Source organism: Cibotium barometz, chromosome 48 (assembly GCF_041138505.1).
Source record: "Cibotium barometz isolate CiBa-2024 chromosome 48, ASM4113850v1, whole genome shotgun sequence".
NCBI classification, from domain to species: Eukaryota; Viridiplantae; Streptophyta; class Polypodiopsida; order Cyatheales; family Cibotiaceae; genus Cibotium; species Cibotium barometz.
Window position 1 is genome coordinate 35776682 of NC_141093.1, and position 18941 is coordinate 35795622.

Sequence of the window (18941 nt, forward strand, 5' to 3'; positions counted from 1 at the left end):
TTGCTTGAGAAAGCAAATCTTTTATTTTGTAGTGGGTTACATGTTACATCATAGGTGTCGGGCTTCGGTCCCACACCCTCTTTTGGGCAGCATGGTGGTAGATAGCCACACAGGCAAGGGCCCATGGATGTCATATTCTGACTGCATGGTTTTCATTCACTCTGAGCTCGCATCAGCCCCGATTTCTTTTGGGGAAATGCAATGTAAAAGGAGTATTGTGTTTGTGTGTGTATTATCTTGTGGGAACAACCCCTTGTAAAAGAAGTGTGCTTTAGTGTAGGAACAACGTCTTAGATAGGTTCTTCTAAAGGTGACAACTCTCCTGGCCACTTGGCACTCTTGTTGACATGTGTCATATGTGTTGGCAACACATGCTTGTATCTTGTTAAGAGGTTTAAACCTATATAAAGACCTAACAACTAATGTAAAATATGCTTGCCAAAGATGTAGCCTCTCGTGCATCTTGTGTTTAGATTAGGGTTATCTTTATTTATTGCTTTTCAATCTTAAGCCCCAAATTACAAGTCAATAATTGGTATCAGAGCCTGTCACCGTCGTGCTGTTGCACTTCCCCGCCTTGCTGCTCACGCATCTGCACACTCAAATCTGGTTGACATTCTGCGCCGATCTGTATCTGCGTGCCTTGCAGCCACCCTCCTGTGTTCCCAGACTGCCCGCATTGTACGCCTTCTCTGCCTCCTGTTTGCGCCGCCATCTCGGACAGCACTAGTGCCCGCAGCCCCACCGCCCAGCCTGGCCGGTGGCTCCTCCTCATCCGTGTTGAGAGGTTTTTTCTGGTGATTAAAAAAAAAGGTCCTTTTAGCTCAAACATTTTGGGGAAGCTTTCCAGCTGGAGGATTTTTGGGGATCAGTTGGATTTTTTAGGGGCTTGAAGGTTTTTTGGGGCTTCTTCAGCTTTTGGATTTGGGGGTTCTCCATCAAGTGAAGCTTTCCTGTCGATTGGAGCTTCTCAAATTTGGGGCTTTTCGCATTCACGCATCAGCACACATCCTGCATCCATGTCAACCGTTTTGTTCAAATATTGGGTTAAGTTGCAGTCTCGTCAACCTGCTACAATCCTCTTCTAGAGGCTAATGGGAACTAAGCCGGTTTCGTCTTTTTGCTCCAGTTCTGTTAATGTTGCAACTCTGTGCCTCAACCAGTTTTGCTGGCTCTTGTTTTTCACTAGTCTTGTTATCTGGCCCCGTTCATTAGCTGGAGATCCAGTCGTGAGGATTTTGTCCTCGTTCTACTACTGCAGTTTTCATGTGTGGTGCTTTTGGGTAGGTGATTAGGCATCTAGTTTGGGTATCTTGTTCTTGTGCTTTCTGTTCATTTGAATAGGTATATGTTTAAGTTTTAGTTTCTGAATAGTCATTTGCAAGGGTCTAGTTTGTACAACACACATTATGTTGACACTCTCAATTGGTTCTCCTAACCGTCATCAAGCAAGTCAACTGCCCTCAACATTCTTCCATGAAGATTTCAGAGGATTCTGTTCTTTGGTCTCACCTCACCTATGACACATTCAAAGCTTGGTGCAAAGGAGGATCTGCTGGAGACCATTCTTGTTCCCGTGGCTTGACATCTTGGAGGCTTTCGTTAGTCTGAAACATGAGTTCCAGATTGGGCCCGTATAGGCTAACCACAACTCATGACTCCTTCCATTGACGGAGGATTTGTTGGGGAAATGCAATGTAAAAGGAATATTGTGTTGTGTGTGTATTATCATGTGGAAAAAACCCCTTGTAAAGGAAGTGTGCTATAGTGTAGGAACAACCTCTTAGATAGGTTCTTATAAAGGTGACACCTCTCCCTATTCTATATAGGGATGAGAACGTTGCTGTGAGACACAAAGGGATGCATATGGTAGTTTAGGATTGCATTGGGGAATGAGTGTGAAACAAGGAATCGAGGAGCTAACAGGGCCAGCCAAGGCAAGGAGGATCAGGTTATCTGAGAAGCAACTCAGAATGGCAGGTGTCAGAGCAGGCCAAGCAAGCACCCAGGATATGCAGGTTTGTCTGGGCCAGTTTGGCCACTTCTTTGGAAGGCAAAATAAAGAGAAATATTCTATGCCGGTTGTGGGCTGGTTGCCCCCCTCTTTCATCCCAGAACAACCAACATAGAATACTTTTTCAGCTGTTTTGGTTACATTTCACTGCATAGACTGCTGCTGGTTTTCCAGTCTGATTTCTTACTCTCTTTTTTGGATTAGCTGGATTCCCCCTTTTTTTTTGGGGGGGTCTTCATAGATTTTTTTAGCAGGCTTCCTGACTCTCCTTTGTCAATCTGAAGGTAATGGTGAGCGATGGGTGTGTGACCCAGAAACGTGTTTCAGTTTGTCTGAAACATTTGAAACAGTTTCATGAAACCCGAGTGTTAAATGTATACTGAGGTCTTGCTAATTGTGGGGCTTTTTTGATCCTTTTTTTTTTTTTGGATAACATCGCTGCCCATACTGCACCGTGTATGAGATGCCTTGAATCCCATTGCTCTCAGGGTTTGAGTTGTGGAAGTCCATTGCTGTCCTCTTGCTTACTTATGTGAACATGTCACGCCACCATTAACAGCAGCAAGAAGCAACCTGTAATCAGCTCTTTGTTAGGCTTGAGTCACCATTAGAAGCAGCAAGAAGCAACCTTTTTTTGGTAGGTTTGAGTCACCATTAGCAAAACATTTGTCTACATACTAGGGCAAAAAGCTTAATGATAGATGTCCCTTAGCTCATCACCACCTTCTGGAGCGTAAAGATAGTAGAAATTCACCAACACACATTAAGGCTCCAATTGGGAATATCACACGAGCTCTTGGCATGGAATTTCAATAAATGTAATATTAAACAAGAACACACAAGCCATTCTCATGATTTACAAGAGAGCCTCTTAAATAAGCTCTTTAATATCACTAGATTTGGTAACTTTGCCTATTTCTAATGCCAATTTAAAATGATAAAAGAAACTTTCTCTTTGCAAAAGTCACAAAGGTAACTTCCGTTTTGGAAGTAGCTCTATGATTAAGTTACGACTAGCTACTCATTTAGTAGATTACTTTACAAAAAGAACTATTAAAAGGATTTACAGCTTCAAAATATCCCTTTTTATTCCAGGTCGTTTAAGGTGTAGCCCTTTCTATCTATTAAAAGCAGCAAGAAGCAACATGTAAGTTGTAATCAACTATTTATTCAGCTCAAGCCTCACACACAGCCCATGCATCTTTGTGTAACATGACTACGGAAGCTGTTGTAGATCATGCTAGTTAATGCTGATTAAGAACCGCGAAGTACATGACCTGATCACTTATCTACAAATACAGAAGGACAAGGCAAGATAGACCTAATCTATTGTATATTACCATAACATGACCGTATATAATGATGATACAGATCCAAACTCAGATCTATCCATGCATAATTGTGCTAAACTGCTAAAATGCATGATTTAACTGATGGTATTGCTGTCCTCCCTTGAGCATTGAGAAACGCTCATGGAAGATGCACACTGCAAATGAGATGCCCTGTGTGCTGTCCCCCCGAGTACTCTGCAAGGCAGCGCCGCCATATTTAGCCACAGGAGGTCGATGGTACTGCTGCTGCAGCCACTCATTCCTTTTCTCACAGACTTTTGGTGATAGCTATGGGACAGTTTCCACCTTAAGAAGATTATCCTCTTTCTGTGTGGGCTACACAAGAGCCGTCTGGTGGGCATGTGGTTAGCCATCGGAGGCCAACCGGCCTCGTGGATCTGGCCACCTCTTTCCTTCTGGTGAGCCATCGGACTGGGTCAAAAGCTATCCCTAGATAGGATATCGGTTAGGAGCTGTCAACCCTCGATGATGTCATGGAAATTGGGCATCCCATCATGGGTCAGACGAAATACGACCCAGTCCGTGACCAATATGACCCACTTACGATACGGCCCTGTGGAGCTTCCGAGGAGAGACTGTGTCATTGCCCAAGGGCGTAGCAGGTTTGGTGGAGGATTCTTCTCCTTGTTGCACCTCCAAGCCTCGTACCCACTGGACCATCACCTGGGGGACCATTGCTTGGGCCGTGGAGGCAGGCTGATACTCCTTGAGGAGGACGGCGAGGGTCTAGCATTTCAGCTCACTGTGCCCTTTCGGATCATGGGTATCCCTGTTGCTGCAGCCCTGGCAACTCCCCGGATCCGAGAGACCCGATCGGACTTAGGAGGGGAGCCTATCATCAGCATTGCAACTTGGCACATATGGTACGCTCGATGCAGCGAGGTTATTGAGGGTTTTGTTGCCCTGCTGGTGCGCAGTGACCATCCACTGCATTTGGAGAGACCTCATTCACAGGCTTGGTGGGTGCTGGGAGTGCTTGACAGTTGACTGAAACCGGATGCAACCATGCCAAGTTGCTTTCCTTTGCATGTGAAGCTGGGGCCCCTTCCCCATCCGAGGGGACTCTGGGCTAGTTTGGCATTATATGCCCTCCGTGTGGCTCCTCTAACCCGCCCCGATGTAGCCTCTCCTTGAGGCTGCTAGAAGTTCCCCCCCCTTTTTTTTCATTGTATCATTACCTCATGAGTGGGTTGTAGTTTGCTTTTGAGTGAACACCTTTTTCCTACTTATAGCAGGAGCTTTTCTAGGGAAAAGAAAGAGCCCAATTTCTAGTAAAAATCCCATGTTGAGCAAAATTCCCATTTTGTAGTAGAATTCCCAATTTTTTAGCCTAGAGATTCAAAAGTTTCTATTAGAGAGAAAGAGAAGAAGATTATTTATTAAAGTCTTGCAAAAGACCGAACGGGCCTATGAGACAAAAGGTGTACATGTGTCCATGTTATATGGATCATCATCGTCATCCTAATCATCATGGATAGAAAGTGGGTGTAGAGGATACGGGGGCTTGAGCTGAATAGTGTGCTAATTATGGGTTCTTGCTGCATCTTGTGGTGAAGTTCCCACCTTAGCAAGCAAGAGCTGAGTGATGGTCTTCAAGGTGTCACTCATGCAGGGTTGTCAAAACTTCAGAAACATGTGAACAGTATGGGTTTTGAACGAGTTTAGTATGGGTTTTGAAAGTTTCGATCCCCAAAGGAGATGCATTGTTCACCTGTTCACTTGTTCAGTGTGTGTGTGTGATTGTATGTGTGGGGCTAATGAGTATGGTTGAGAGGTCTCCCTCGGCTATGTCATGTGGAAAGGTAGCTCGATGGCGATGGAGCATGTCCAAGATCTCAAGCTGATGAGGGGATCGTGGCCGATGTCCGGGGGGCCGGGGGCGTCAGGCACGCTAGAATGTGGAGGCCCGGTCCGAGGTAACTCCTCTCGGACGAGGTGGAACCACAACAGGCCGAGGTGGGTCCACGGGATCCATTGTATGGGAGGAGTCCTCTTGGTTTCGGAAGAAGTTGGTGATGGTTGGTTGGCGAGGAAGGGGCCGGGGTGGTTGGGGCGAAGCTCTCTCAAGAAAGTGTCCATGTGTCTGTGAAGCTTGAGTAGTAGGAAAGTGTCCGTGTGTCTGTGAAGAAACCTCCTGCGGATCTCATAGTATACTAGGTAGCGACATATGTAATGCTTCTCTGTCTCAACTTCTGTGTGGCATAACTGGTATATCCTCTCCTCCTTGGGTCTCTGTATGAACTTCTTGGCTTTGAAGGCGCTCTTAGGTCTCCTTGTCTCCACTCTGAGGTGGTGGGATAAAACTCGTATCTGGCCAATCGCAATCCGCATGGCATGGGACATGTGAACACTCAGGTAGCTCGGGTGCAAAATGAATCTGTCCTCAGTGAGCTTGAGGAAGTGATCTCTGTAGAAGTGCATCTTTGGGGAGCTCCAAAGGTGTGATCCATGTGTAGTGGATGTAGAGGCTGAGAAGATCTAACCGGATAACCTGGTTGGTGTCCTCACGAGAGAGTTGGAGAAAAGGGGAGTCCAAATTGTACTGAAGGCTATGCGGAGCCCATATTCTGAGAATCAAGTGGAAACTCGGGCATGCCATACTCCAGGATGGCCCTCGAGTGCTAGCTATTTGCGAGAGAGAGAGAGAGAAAGAAAGAAAGAAAGAAAGATTTTATTAACGTCTTCCAAAAGACCGAACTCGGCCTATGAGACAAATCGGAGTACCTGTATGGGGTATCCTCTGTCATCCCAACAAAATGAAAAAGTACTGAATAAAAAGGCTGAATCTGGGTGTGCAGGGGATGGAGCTCTATTACTAGGAGAATGCAAAGCTATATGCATAGAGTATACAATCATGATATGCAACCTAGCTAGCTCCATCCTGTACCATACTGGGGGTATAAAATGGTATACATCAGTGAAGGGGGTGTCCACAGCTCCCTGAAGAACATGCCTGGGTGTGCTCTGAAGCGAGCCAGTCGCTCCGCACCCTCTCTGTGAAACTGAGCTCTGATCTCTGTCATCTCTCTCTGGTATAGGCGTGGTGTCCGAAAGCCAGGTGTCCTCTGTCTCCTGCGGGCTCTAAGTGTCTCTGCTCTCTGGAGAGTAATTCCCTGCCGTGTAGGGGCTGGGAGGGGTATGGATCTCTGAAAAAATGTAGTAATCTGTGTCTGTCGCCCCCCCTCTGGAGCTGTCTGAGCCTGTAATAATGTCTCTCTGTGGCGCTGTATGTCTAGAATGTATCTCCCTAGTATGCGCTGGTCTGCTGTCTCAAAGATCTGGCGTAGGGAATGTGGCTCTCTGAATAAAATGGGATATCTCTCTCTCTCATGGCTGTATATGCTCTGCATCTGCATACATAATGCTCCTCACTCTCCACCTCCTCTCTGCACAATCTGCATACCCTCTCCTCTCGGGGGATCCGTGCTGCTCTGCCAGTCTCAATCTCCAATCGGTGTGATGAAACTCTGAGCTGACCAATAGCCACTCGGGAGCCGTGTGGTAAAAAGCCCTCCATGTATCTAGGCCTCTCTATAAATCCATCAACAGTGATACTCATGAAGTGATCTCTGTAGTATAGCATCTTCGGTGGAAGAGGCTGTGTAGGCGATATCCATGTCTCTCGTGTATAGAGCTGCCATAGATCCTGTCTCAATACTCTGTTCCTCTCACTATGAGAGAGACAGATATGTGGTGCATCCCTGTCATACTGGAATGGTGGTAGTTGATCCATGTCTAGGCCATGCTGTGAGAACCAATGTGTGACCTGTGCATACCATGATCCTCTATCTCCTGCCTCAGCCAACTGTCTAGATGCCTGAAAAGCTCTGTATGATAATCTGTCGTGTGGCATCTCTCTGAATCTGTCTAGCAGGCATATAGTCTGAAATATGGCCTCTACCATCATAGGAGGCGCAGCAAACTCTGCTCGGATAATGTCATGAGGTACTGACGGTTTGCTGCGTATCATGCGTGCCATCATGAGGGCCTGTGGTCTCTCTATCTGTGTCCACCAATGGGTAGCAAGGCTTGGCGCCCATACTACTGCTCCATACATCAATGCCGGTGTGACTAATGTGTCAAATAGCCACCCCTTCGTCCGGGGCTCCTGAAAATGCGCCTGGAGGCACTGTCTCTCTAGCATAGCCAATGCTGCATATCCCCGTGTCAATCTAGCTCTGGCTGCTGAACCCATGGTAAAGCGTGTGGCTGCTGCAGAGAAGGTAACCCCTAGGTACACATATGATGTCACCACCTCCACCTGGCATCCTGCGAGAGTGAATGTCAGCTGACTCCTGCCCTGTCTCGATGTATGAAAGACCATAACCTTGGTTTTCCCAAGGTTCACAGTAAGACCCCTCTGTGTGCAGAAATCATCGAGTGCATGTAGATGCTGCTGTAGACCACCTGGGGACTCAGACACTAATACAATATCATCAGCATAGAGCATAATATGTACTGAGGTACCTGCTAAATCAACTCCATCTCCGCCTCCCCGTGTAATGAAGTCAGCCACCTCATCAATGTATAACCCAAATAGCGTGGGGGAAAGTGGGCATCCTTGCTTCACACCAATGGTGCTAGCAATAGTCTCGGACATACCTCCTGGACATCTGCTGGTATGCCAAGAGACTGCAGGCGCTGAAAGAGCCTCTCTCGTGGTACTGTGTCAAATGCCTTGCGGAAATCCACAAAGCAGCAATAGAGCTTTCTCTTCCTCACTCTGGCCTGATCAATCATACATCTCAAAGTGAATACATGGTCAGTGGTAGAGAAAGCTCTCTTGAAGCCTGCCTGCCCTGATGAGCGTAAACCTGCTCGCTCAGCATATAAGCTAAGCTCTTGCTCCAGCACTGCACCATAGAGTTTGGCCAGCACGTGGCCAACCATAACCGTCCTGTAGTTGCTCGGATCGAGCATATCCCCTGTTTTGTGAATCGGCACAATGGTGTGCATCGTCCACTCCACAGGCAAACCCTCTGCTAGTGCCCTGCCCTGTTAAACAGGTGTGCAAGAAAAGGAGCTAAAGAATCTACTGCATATATGAGATGCTCACCCTACAGGCCCATATGGTCGGCGGCCCGTCCATGCTGTAGGCGGCGGATAGCTTCCTGTACCATCGAGTGGGTAAAGAAGCTAGCTATGGTAGGTCGAGGCTCCTGTGGCTGAGGTATAGGTGGTTGCTGTGGGGCATGGTATAGACCCTCTGCATATGTGTGCCATGTCTGTGGGTCTGCAATAGGTGTCGGGGTCCGGGGCTCTCTGAAGTGCCGCCATGAGACAGGGCTATCTCTACTCATGAAGAAATGAAAGATCTCTAGCTCCTGTATCTCTGCGAAGGCCCGCCTTTTGCGGCGAGTAAGTCTCCTCATCTCTCTCCTCGACTCCTGCTCTATGATGGCTCCCAAGGCTCTCTGTATGCGGAGTCGTGAGTACAGGGCTCTGCACTCGTCATCATACCATCTGTTCTGGGGCATAGTCCTAGGTCTCGCAGGCTCTCCTGAGTGTACACGAGAGAGAGAGAGAGAGAGAGAGAGAGCGACTACTAAAGACCCAATGGGCCTATGAGACCAAAGTGATACAATAACTTTGTAGGCTCTGATCTAAAAGGAATGCATCTGAATATGATGATTTTGCTACTCACATATACATGTGCATTGATAGTGTTGGTCAGTTTGTACTACCTATGTGGGTCTGCTCTATCTGACGTGGCACGTGTTATTGCTGCCATGTCATGGCACTGCCACATGGCACCTACTGTCATGTGCACCCTGCACTGGGGTACACAGTGACACACTGGCATGATCATCAGTGCAAACATTTGTACAGTAGTAGTACCTTTTCTAGGAATATTTGTCGTACGCCGTGACCCATTGTGAGCCCTCAGTCCAAGGACAGCCAGGCACGAGCTATGTAGGTCAGTCTCCAAGCCATAGAGGTCAATCTGGAGTCAGTCCTGTTAATGTACAGAATTCATTAGATAATGCAATAGGGTTTCATTAGCAAGCATGTAGAGTGTTGAAGAATTATCTATGGGCCAGCCCGTAAGCATGGCAGCCTAGAAGGGCATCATCAAGGCCTTGGAGGGGCATAGCTGGCTGCCTACACCTGCCCCTACCTACAGTCGGCCAGCCATGGGAGCCCTAGAGCACCAGTTGGCCAGCATTGGAAGAGGCAGTAGCAAGTCGGCCAGTGGGCAGGGAGTCGGCTAGGTCTAGGGACAACAACATCTAAAAAGTGCAGCATTTAATGCTGTAAAACAGCAAATTTTGTCGATTCAAACAGGCCGATAGCCTTTGGTATGACCGACCAGCAGCCTGGTAAATATAAAAGCAGGCGCCTCATTCCCTTATTCATCATTCAATATTCAACAAAACATTAAGCAGTAAATCAGCCCACATCGTCCTCTCAACTCTAGGCAAAGATTGAAGCTCCTCTTCAGCATTCTCAGCCAGCATATGTGCAGTCCTACAACTATCTGGACTTGCATAAGTGGCCCAAAGAGTCTTGTGCAGTGTGTTGGATTGGTGGATACTCAGCCGACGTAGAGTCTTCCTCATCCTTGCGTTGGGCAGTCATATCGCTTGTTCTCAAGCATTGTAAAGCATACTCCAAAGAATTAATATAAGCAAATACTCCTACTTGGGGGGGGGGTGTTCAATGGGTAAATTAGGACCCAATACTGAGCACCATATTTTTCCCTCTAGTCAGGGCCCTTGGTTGTAGGGTTGGCCACCCATTTTCACATGTTTATTATTTTCTAGTCGTGGGTCCTTTTTTTAAGAGCAAGACGGGGCTATATAAGGCCAGAACTTTGTAGAGCCTCTACCAGCATCCACCGGATCCCGTAACACTCAGTGTTTCACCATTGTAGATGGCTTCAGTAAATTCTGCATGCTCATCCCATGCAAGCATACGGCCACAGCCGAGGACGTAGCTCGTCTGTTTCTCAAGCATTGGTACCCAATTTGTGGTTTGCCTAGCACCATTACATCAGATAGAGATTCCAAGTTTACCTTGCATTTCTGGAGGGCATTATTTGAAAAGTTCGGAACTAAGTTGCAGTTGTCTAGCGCATTCCATCCGCAGACAGACGACCAAACATAAATTTATAACTAGTTGGCCTTTGATGTTCTCAAGTCATATTGTCATGACCAGCAGTCTGGGGCTGAAGAGGGAGCACATTGTGTGGATAGGTGTGATACAGATTGGGTTGGAGATATGGACATCTGGTGGTTCTTTTTTTGGATTTTGTTGGACTTCTGGATCGGGAGCGGTTTCTTGGAGTAAGTGGCAGAGGCAGGAGCAGATTGACTTCTCGACTTGCTTTGGAGGTTTCCTTTTCCAGCTCCTTGGACTAGTTTCTCTCCCAGGATCTGAGAGCTGGTGTTAGCATTATTCATCTCTTGGTAGTGTGCCCAAGTTGTGTATTAGGGGTGCTCAGATTTATCCCGGGCAGCACCATATTTTTCCCTCTGGTCAGGGCCCTTGGTTGTAGGGTTGGCCACCCATTTTCACATGTCGGCCAGCTCCAGTAGGGGCTATATAAGGCCAGGCTCTTACTCATTTGTAGACATCTTGACAGGGGCTTCCAGGCCCGGGTCCTCCCTCAGGGGAGTTGCTCATCATGCCCTCACTTACGAGGACCACCCGTTGCACAGGGCTGCTTGTATCATTGCTTCTTCATCATTATGGAGATTTGTCTCACGCTTTCCGCTGTGCACTTTTGACACTTTCTGCAGAGGACGTGCTTAGGAGAGTATGGTCTGCCAGTTTCCCTCTTCCTTTGCCATTAGGATTTCATGGGAGCTAATAGAAGGTTCTTTCTTTGGGGAAAAAAAATTTGCAAGCTTTGTGGGATCCATAACAAGTCGCCCAAAATTAGGGGTAAAGATGGCAAAGGATGAAAGATTTTCACACTAAGAAAGGGTGGCTGCGATAAAGGTGGGTCACCCTACACCACAAGTATCATAAAGAATCCAAATGATTACTCTTCCGAGACCGGACTTGTGCCACTATTGGAGCCTAGGGACTCTACCCTATCCAAGCAGTCAATGCATGTTGGGGTAAAGGCATTATGCCCACCCTTATAGTGTGTACTAGCCCATAAGTTTTATAGTACATAGTACACTTAGTACTTTTAATGTACTAAGTGCACTATGTGTACTAGAGCAAATATACATGTGTGATAGGGGAGTCACACACTCATACTGTGAGTTGACTTATCCCCACATGTCTCTCTCTCTCTCTCTCTCTCTGTCCCTTCTTCTCTGTGTATGTCTCCCACATGAAACCCTAACTCTCTCCCTTCAACTGGTTTCAGAGCCACGGTTGTGTCCGTGTGCGTGCGGGTGTGCGGAGTCATCTTCATCGCGAAGAAGAAGCTCGGCTATGGAGCCTTGAGCTTGGCACGAGCAGAGGAGATTGCTTGGAGCTTTCTGGTGCTCAGCAAGGAGCACGTGCGCTGCAAGACAGTGAGAGGGAGTGGCAGCCTGTGCGTGTGAGCATTGGAGACAGCGCTGGACTTTGGGCAGCGTGAGCAAAACACGTGGTAGCGGGCGGCAGCAAGAAGCCGGCGAGTGAGGAGGAAGGGCAGCGGTGCCTCACGAGCACGCGCAAGGAGTTTCGCGCGCAGCTGGAGGAGTCGGGCGCCATGCGGGAGAAACTCCATTCCATCGTCGCCGACCTTGATAGCGCAACTCGGGCGCCATGCGGGAGAAACGAGGCTCGCATCGTCCCAAATGGCGTCCGCCTAGCCTATGAGGCCGCGCGACTGCTTCAATGCCTCCAGCTTTGCCTTGCGAGCGTAGGAGGCGTAGGCGTTTAGCAGCGCCGTCAGGTCCCTCGCCTGCCCAAACAGGGCCCACGCCTGTGACTAGCCCAAGCTTGACTGTGAATTGGCATCTCGACCACCTCTCTCCACAGCCGCTGCAAACAGGGGTCCTCTTTGCAAGCAGCAGCATCAGCTCCTTCACGAATCAGCAAATACGAAGCCCCCCCCTTTTCTAAAACAAAAATTAGAAATTGTCTGAGATATCTTGCTTCAAATTTTTTTTTGGGGATTTTGCATGTCCATTATCATCAATTGAGCAGGTACAGGTCCTAATGGCTCAGATTTTGAGCACAACTGGCAACATTGGGTGACATTGGTCACATTCCGGGTCAATTTGCTGGAAATAGGGTGTCAACATTTGGGGCTTTTGATGTAATTGTGCCATTGGGCATTCATACATGCTGTATGATGTGAGCAATCTCACATTCGGGGCTAAATTGCAAGAAATTGCAGTGCAAATCAAAGGGCTTTTGTGTCAATTGGATTGATTTGCATGCAGGCATTGGCATTGTGTTGATGCCTGTCAAGCACTCAATGTGCCAGTAAATCAAGGGGCTTTTATGTATTGGATGTATATGTGGCCAGGGGGAAGCATTGTGAAGACTCTGGATGCCTTCATGTGCATTAATGTACCATTCATGATCAGAAATTGATCTTGAATCAAGGGGCTTTTCAAGATTTGTGCTTGTTGAGCTTGGCAAAGCAGCAGGGAAGACTTTTATGCCTTGAACCCTCAGTAATCCACTTGCAGTCAAGGGGCTTTTGCCTAATTTCTGTCCGGGACTGTTGTATACAGTGGTGGGGACAGTCAAGGTCTGATTTTCACTCATTTGGACAGCCAGAGAGCATTTATTGCTACTGTACTTGCTGGTACAGATTTGGTACAACTTTGTACAAGTTTTGGCATGGCTGTACAGTGATTTGAGTGAGGAAAAGGCTCATTTTCAGCTGCTGTACTTGTCGGTACAGGTTTGGTACATCATTGGTGAGCACTTAGTGCTGTCATACAGTATTTTGGAAGGGGAACAGAGCACATCTAAGGTGCTGTCATAAATCTGCAGCAACCAGATTTTCGTGATTTTATCACATTCAGTGGGAGGAGGGTTGCATTCGTGCTTCCGCAGTGGGAGATAAACTTTGGGAGATTAACTGTGAGCACTTTGTGTGCTTTGGTGCAGTGTTTGCACATCTTGCAGGGAGTCAGGCATTGACTGTGTCAAAGGTTGCATATTGCTATGGCAACCACAGGTGAGAGCTCTTCATTGCTTCACATCAAAAAGCTTGAAGGCTCACATAATTATGACATTTGGCAAACCCAGTGCTATAATGTGTTGCTCCAGAAGAAGCAGCACAAGCCCATCAAAGAAAGGGGTGTAATGCCCGCTTCTCTTACTGCTAAAGAATGGGAAGATATGGATGAGCTGGCAAGATCCACCATCATGTTGTCTGTGTCAGACACTTTACTTTTCAGCATACGTGAAGAGAAGACAGCTTGGGGAATGTGGCAAAGATTGCAGGACTTGTATGCCCAGCAAAGTGCCTCAAGCAAAGTGTATTGGTTGAAGAAACTCATAGGTCTTCAAATGAAGGAAGGGGCGTCTATGACAGCCCATCTAAATGAGTTTAATGGTGTTATCAATCAAAAGTTGGCAATGGACGATGAGTTCAAAGCCACCTTTCTCTTATGCACTTTGCCAGAGAGTTGGGACACATTCAGGACAGCCACTAGCAATTCAAATGCTATGCTATCATATGCAGATGTGGAGGGTGCTCTCCTTCAAGAGGAGATGAACAGGAAGAACAACTCTGTTGGAAAGTCCAATGCAATGAATGCACGTGGGAGATCCCAGCAAAGGGGTAAAAGCCAAGAACGGGGAAGGAGCAAGTCCCGCTCCAAAAAGGACTTGGAATGCCATTATTGTGGCAAGAAGGGACATTTCAAAAAGCAATGCTACAAATGGAAGAATGATCAAAAGGAAAAGGGCAAAAGGAAAAGACAAAGACAAAGATGAAGCCAAAGATGCAAAGCCAAAGGGCAAAAGTGGAGTCAAGATTGAAGAAGTCAATGTGTCACATGCAGGTGACAGTGAGGATGAAGTCCTATTCACGTCTTCACTTGATGCCCATTCACTCCTTGCAGGAGATGGTCATGGTATGCACTCATGGATCATTGATTCAGGTGCCTCCTTTCATGTCACAGGTTACAGAGACTTGTTTGTCAGGTATTCTGTTGGCAATGAAGGAGTAGTTTATTTGGGTGACAACCATGCATGCCAGATTCTTGGCAGAGGTGATGTGAGGCTTGTGTTTTCAGATGGCTCACAGCTTATGCTCCATGATGTCAGGCATGTGCCTGAGATCAAGAAGAACCTGCTTTCTACTGGACAGCTTGATGATGCTGATTATGTTACCACATTTGGTCGTGGAAAGTGGAAGATTAGTAGTAAGGGCTCACTGGTTGTTGCCAGAGGCTCTAAGGTGGACACTCTTTACTTCATGCATGCTGGTGTTTGTCACCATGTTAATGTAAATGCAACCGAGCTGTCGGAAATCTCTATGTGGCATAGCCGGTTGGGACACATGAGTGTCAAAGGAATGGAGCAATTGTCTCGTTTTGGTTACTTGCCTTCTCTAAAGTTCTCAAGTTTTCAGTTTTGTGAGCATTGTATATATGGTAGGCAACTCCAGTGCCCCCACAAGAAAGCTCTTGGACAGAAAGATGCTCAGTTAGAGCTTGTGCATACAAATGTATGTGAGATGCCTCAGCTTTCTTTGGGAGGGGCAAAATATTGTGTGTCTTTTATTGATGATGCCACACGCAAGGTGTGGGTTTATCCTCTTCGATTGAAGAGTGATACATTCTCAGTGTTTGAGAAGTTTGTTGCTTATGTTGAGAATCAAACTGGCAAAACACTGAAGGCTTTGCGTTCCGACAATGGTGGAGAGTATATGTCCAAATAGTTTTAGGACTTTTGTGATGCTAAAGGCATCAAGAGGGAGCTCTCTACTCCTTATGATCCTCCACAAAACGGGACAGCAGAGAGGATGAACAGGACCATTCAGGAGAAGGTCCGTTCTATGTTGTCACATGCTGCGTTACCTCATGGTTTCTGGGCTGAAGCTGTTATGACAGTCGTTCATCTTATAAACAGGTCACCTAACACGAGGCTTGGTGGGAAAGTGCCAGAGGAAGTATGGACAGGGAAGCCTCCGTTCTACAAGCACTTGAGAGTGTTTGGTTGCGTTGCGTACGTGCACATACGTAGGGAAATACGCACCAAACTTGATCCTAAGTCTCACAAATGCATATTCCTAGGATATGGTGACAGAGGTGAAATGGGGTATAGACTTTGGGATCCAGTGAATAGAAAGATTATACGCAGCAATGATGTCATTTTTGATGAAACATGCATGTATAAGGAGCCTACAAGAAGGCAACAGGAGCCTGGCAGAGTCATCTTTGATGATGATGGACATCATGGACAACAACCAAGGGCTGTAAATCAGCCATTACAGCAACAAAACCAGCCCTTAAATGGTGCTGAAAATGGTCCAAATGGACAGTCAGAGATGGCAGAAGATATCCCTATGGATATCCCACAGTTAGAGGAGATACCGGGCATGATCTTTCAACCTTATGGCATGGAACAGGAGCCACCAATAGGTGATATGCAGGCTGGACAGCAACCTGCAAATGATGGTCATTGGGTACGGAGGTCCACAAGACCCTCCAGAACCCCTGACAGGTTTGTTCCAGGGGTTGACTACTTGATGCTCACTGACTGTGGGGAGCCCTCATGTTATAAGGAGGCTTTACAAAGGGCAGACAAGGCTCTTTGGGAGCGTGCTATGAAGTCAGAGATGGATTCTCTGCGAACATGGAAGTTGGTGCATTTGCCTACAGGCAAGAAGGTTTTGCCATGCAAGTGGGTTTACAGGCTCAAAGTTGCACCTGACGCAAAGCCAAGATACAAAGCGAGGTTAGTGGCTAAGGGCTTCAAGCAGGAATATGGTGTGGACTTTGATGGGATCTTCTCTCCAGTGGTCAAAATGACCACACTTGAGCTGTATTAGCTTTGGTTGCTCATGATGATCTGGATTTGATTCAGATGGATGTGAAGACTGCTTTTCTTCACGGTGATCTCCATGAGGAGATATATATGCAACAGCCAGAGGGTTATGCAGTGAATGGAAAGGACAAGCTTGTATGCAAGCTGAAAAAGAGTCTTTATGGGCTCAAACAGGCACCAAGGGAATGGTATCATAAATTTGATACATTCATGAAATCCCAAGATTTCAGGAGCAGTGACATAGATCACTGCTTATACACCAAGAAAGCTTTGGATGGCAATCTATTGATCCTCATCTTGTATGTTGATGATATGTTGATTGCCGGGAAATCTCGTAAAGAGATGGATGCCTTGAAGAAGAGGCTGCATCAGACCTTTGATATGAAGGATTTGGGTGATGCAAATCACATTTTGGGTATGCGGATACTTCGGGACAGAAATCAGCATGTGTTGTATTTGTCTCAGAAGGAATACATTGGCAAAGTTTTGCAGAGGTTCAATATGGAAGGGGGGAAGAAGACTAGTACTCCTTTGCCTCCATATGTGAAACTCAGTGCTATGGACAGCCCACAGTCGGATAGTGACAGGGCTGATATGGCCAAGATTCCGTATGCTTTAGCTTGTGGCAGTCTCATGTATGCCATGGTTGCTACCAGGCCGGACATTGCATTTGCAGTGGGAGTGGTTTCTAGATACATGTCCAACCCTGGCAAGAAGCATTGGGAAGCAGTGAAAGGTGTCATGAGATACCTGAAGGGCACACAGGATATGTGCATCTGCTTTGGCAAACAGGATGCATTAGTGCATGGTTACACGGATTCGGATTATGCCGGTCATCCAGATAACCGGAAGTCTACTACCGGTTATGTGTTTACATTCACAGGAGGTGCTGTGTCATGGATATCCAGGATGCAGAAGTGCACTGCCTTATCTACTACAGAGGCCGAGTATATTGCAGCCACAGAGGCTTGCAAGGAGGCATTATGGCTATCTCGGTTAGTGGTTGATTTGGGTTATACAGGGGATATTCCATTGTTGCATTGTGACAGTCAGAGTGCCATCCAGTTGGCAAAGAACCCTGTCTTTCATGCAAAGATGAAGCATGTGGATGTGAAGTATCACTTCATCAGAGAGGTGATACAGAACAAGCAAATTCAGCTTGTCAAGATTCATACGGATGACAACCCGGCTGATCTGTTGACAAAGAGTTTGCCTCCAGAGCAGTTTGCTCATTGCAGACACTTGATGGGCATTGGATGAGGCCAGTTTCAACCTTGATATGGCCTTGTATATTATCATGTACATGCTGATTTTTTCTTTTCCTTCATTTAAGGGCACTTTGCCTTTAAGTGGGAGGTTGTTGGGGTAAAGGCATTATGCCCACCCTTATAGTGTGTACTAGCCCATAAGTTTTATAGTACATAGTACACTTAGTACTTTTAATGTACTAAGTGCACTATGTGTACTAGAGCAAATATACGTGTGTGATAGGGGAGTCACACACTCATACTGTGAGTTGACTTATCCCCACATGTCTCTCTCTCTCTCTCTCCCTTCTTCTCTGTGTATGTCTCCCACATGAAACCCTAACTCTCTCCCTTCAATGCACACGGGTGCTAGAAAGGAAAAAAATTGGAGGTTCACTAGGCTCTGATACTAACCTTAGAACAAAAGTGCGTGTGTCTGGGTTTTTAGAGATAGAAAGAAGAGTGCGGTGGAATCACACAACACACACAAGATTCTTGAACTATGTCTTGTTGGAATTAGGGTTGCAGGAATGCACACACAACTTCAAGAAGATGAGGAAGCTTGAGCACAACACAGTAGTGTATTATGAGTGCCAAAAATGAAAGATTACTAGCCCTAGAAGATAATGGGCGTATATACAATGCACGGGGGAAAAAACCTCCTAGTGAGGGAAAAAGTGCCCCGGCGGTCCTAAGTGTGTTCACACACATCACTACTATAATATGGTAACAAATCCCCCCTGGAGTGATGCGGTGAACAAGAGCTAGCACTCATGTATAGGGAAGTGTCTAGCTATGTGGACGAATCCACAAAAGGGAGTAAGCCCAAAGCTTTGCGAAAAGCTTCGAACTTCTCACGAGGCAGAGCCTTTGTGAAAAGGTCTGCAAGGTTATCCTGTGTTGGCACATAAGCCAAACTGATCTCTCCTGCAGAGAGTCTCTCCCTGACATAATGGTAGTGCACCTCAATGTGCTTCGTACGAGCATGGAACACTGGGTTCCGCGCAACTGCCAATGCGCTCTGACTGTCAGTGAAGATGGTGGTGGCAGATGGCTGCCCAACACCCAAATCAGCCATAAGGCGTCTGAGCCACACACACTCAACCGTAGCTGTGAAAGCTGCCCTGTACTCAGCTTCACAACTAGAAGTGGCCACAGTAGGCTGCTTCTTGCTCAACCATGATATGCATGAGCTTCCAAGCATGAAGCAAAAACCACTCGTGGACACGCGTGTGTCATAACAACCAGCCCAGTCAGAATCTGAAAAAGCATGTAAATCTGGCGGCAATGATCCCCCCTTGGGATAAAACAACCCAAGATGCCGAGTACCACTCAAATAGCGAAAGATACGCTTCACTGCCTGCCAATGCTTAATGCCTGGGCTATGCATAAATCTGCTCACCTGTGAGACTGCAAACTGAATGT

The 18941-nt window shown here is 46.8% G+C and overlaps 1 protein-coding gene across 2 annotated transcripts in view; it reads left to right on the plus strand.

Moving 5' to 3' along the window:
- Positions 1 to 18941, plus strand: part of LOC147611123 (uncharacterized) — a 62555-nt gene that overhangs the window by 25864 nt on the left and 17750 nt on the right. The gene's annotated exons all lie outside the window — the stretch shown is intronic.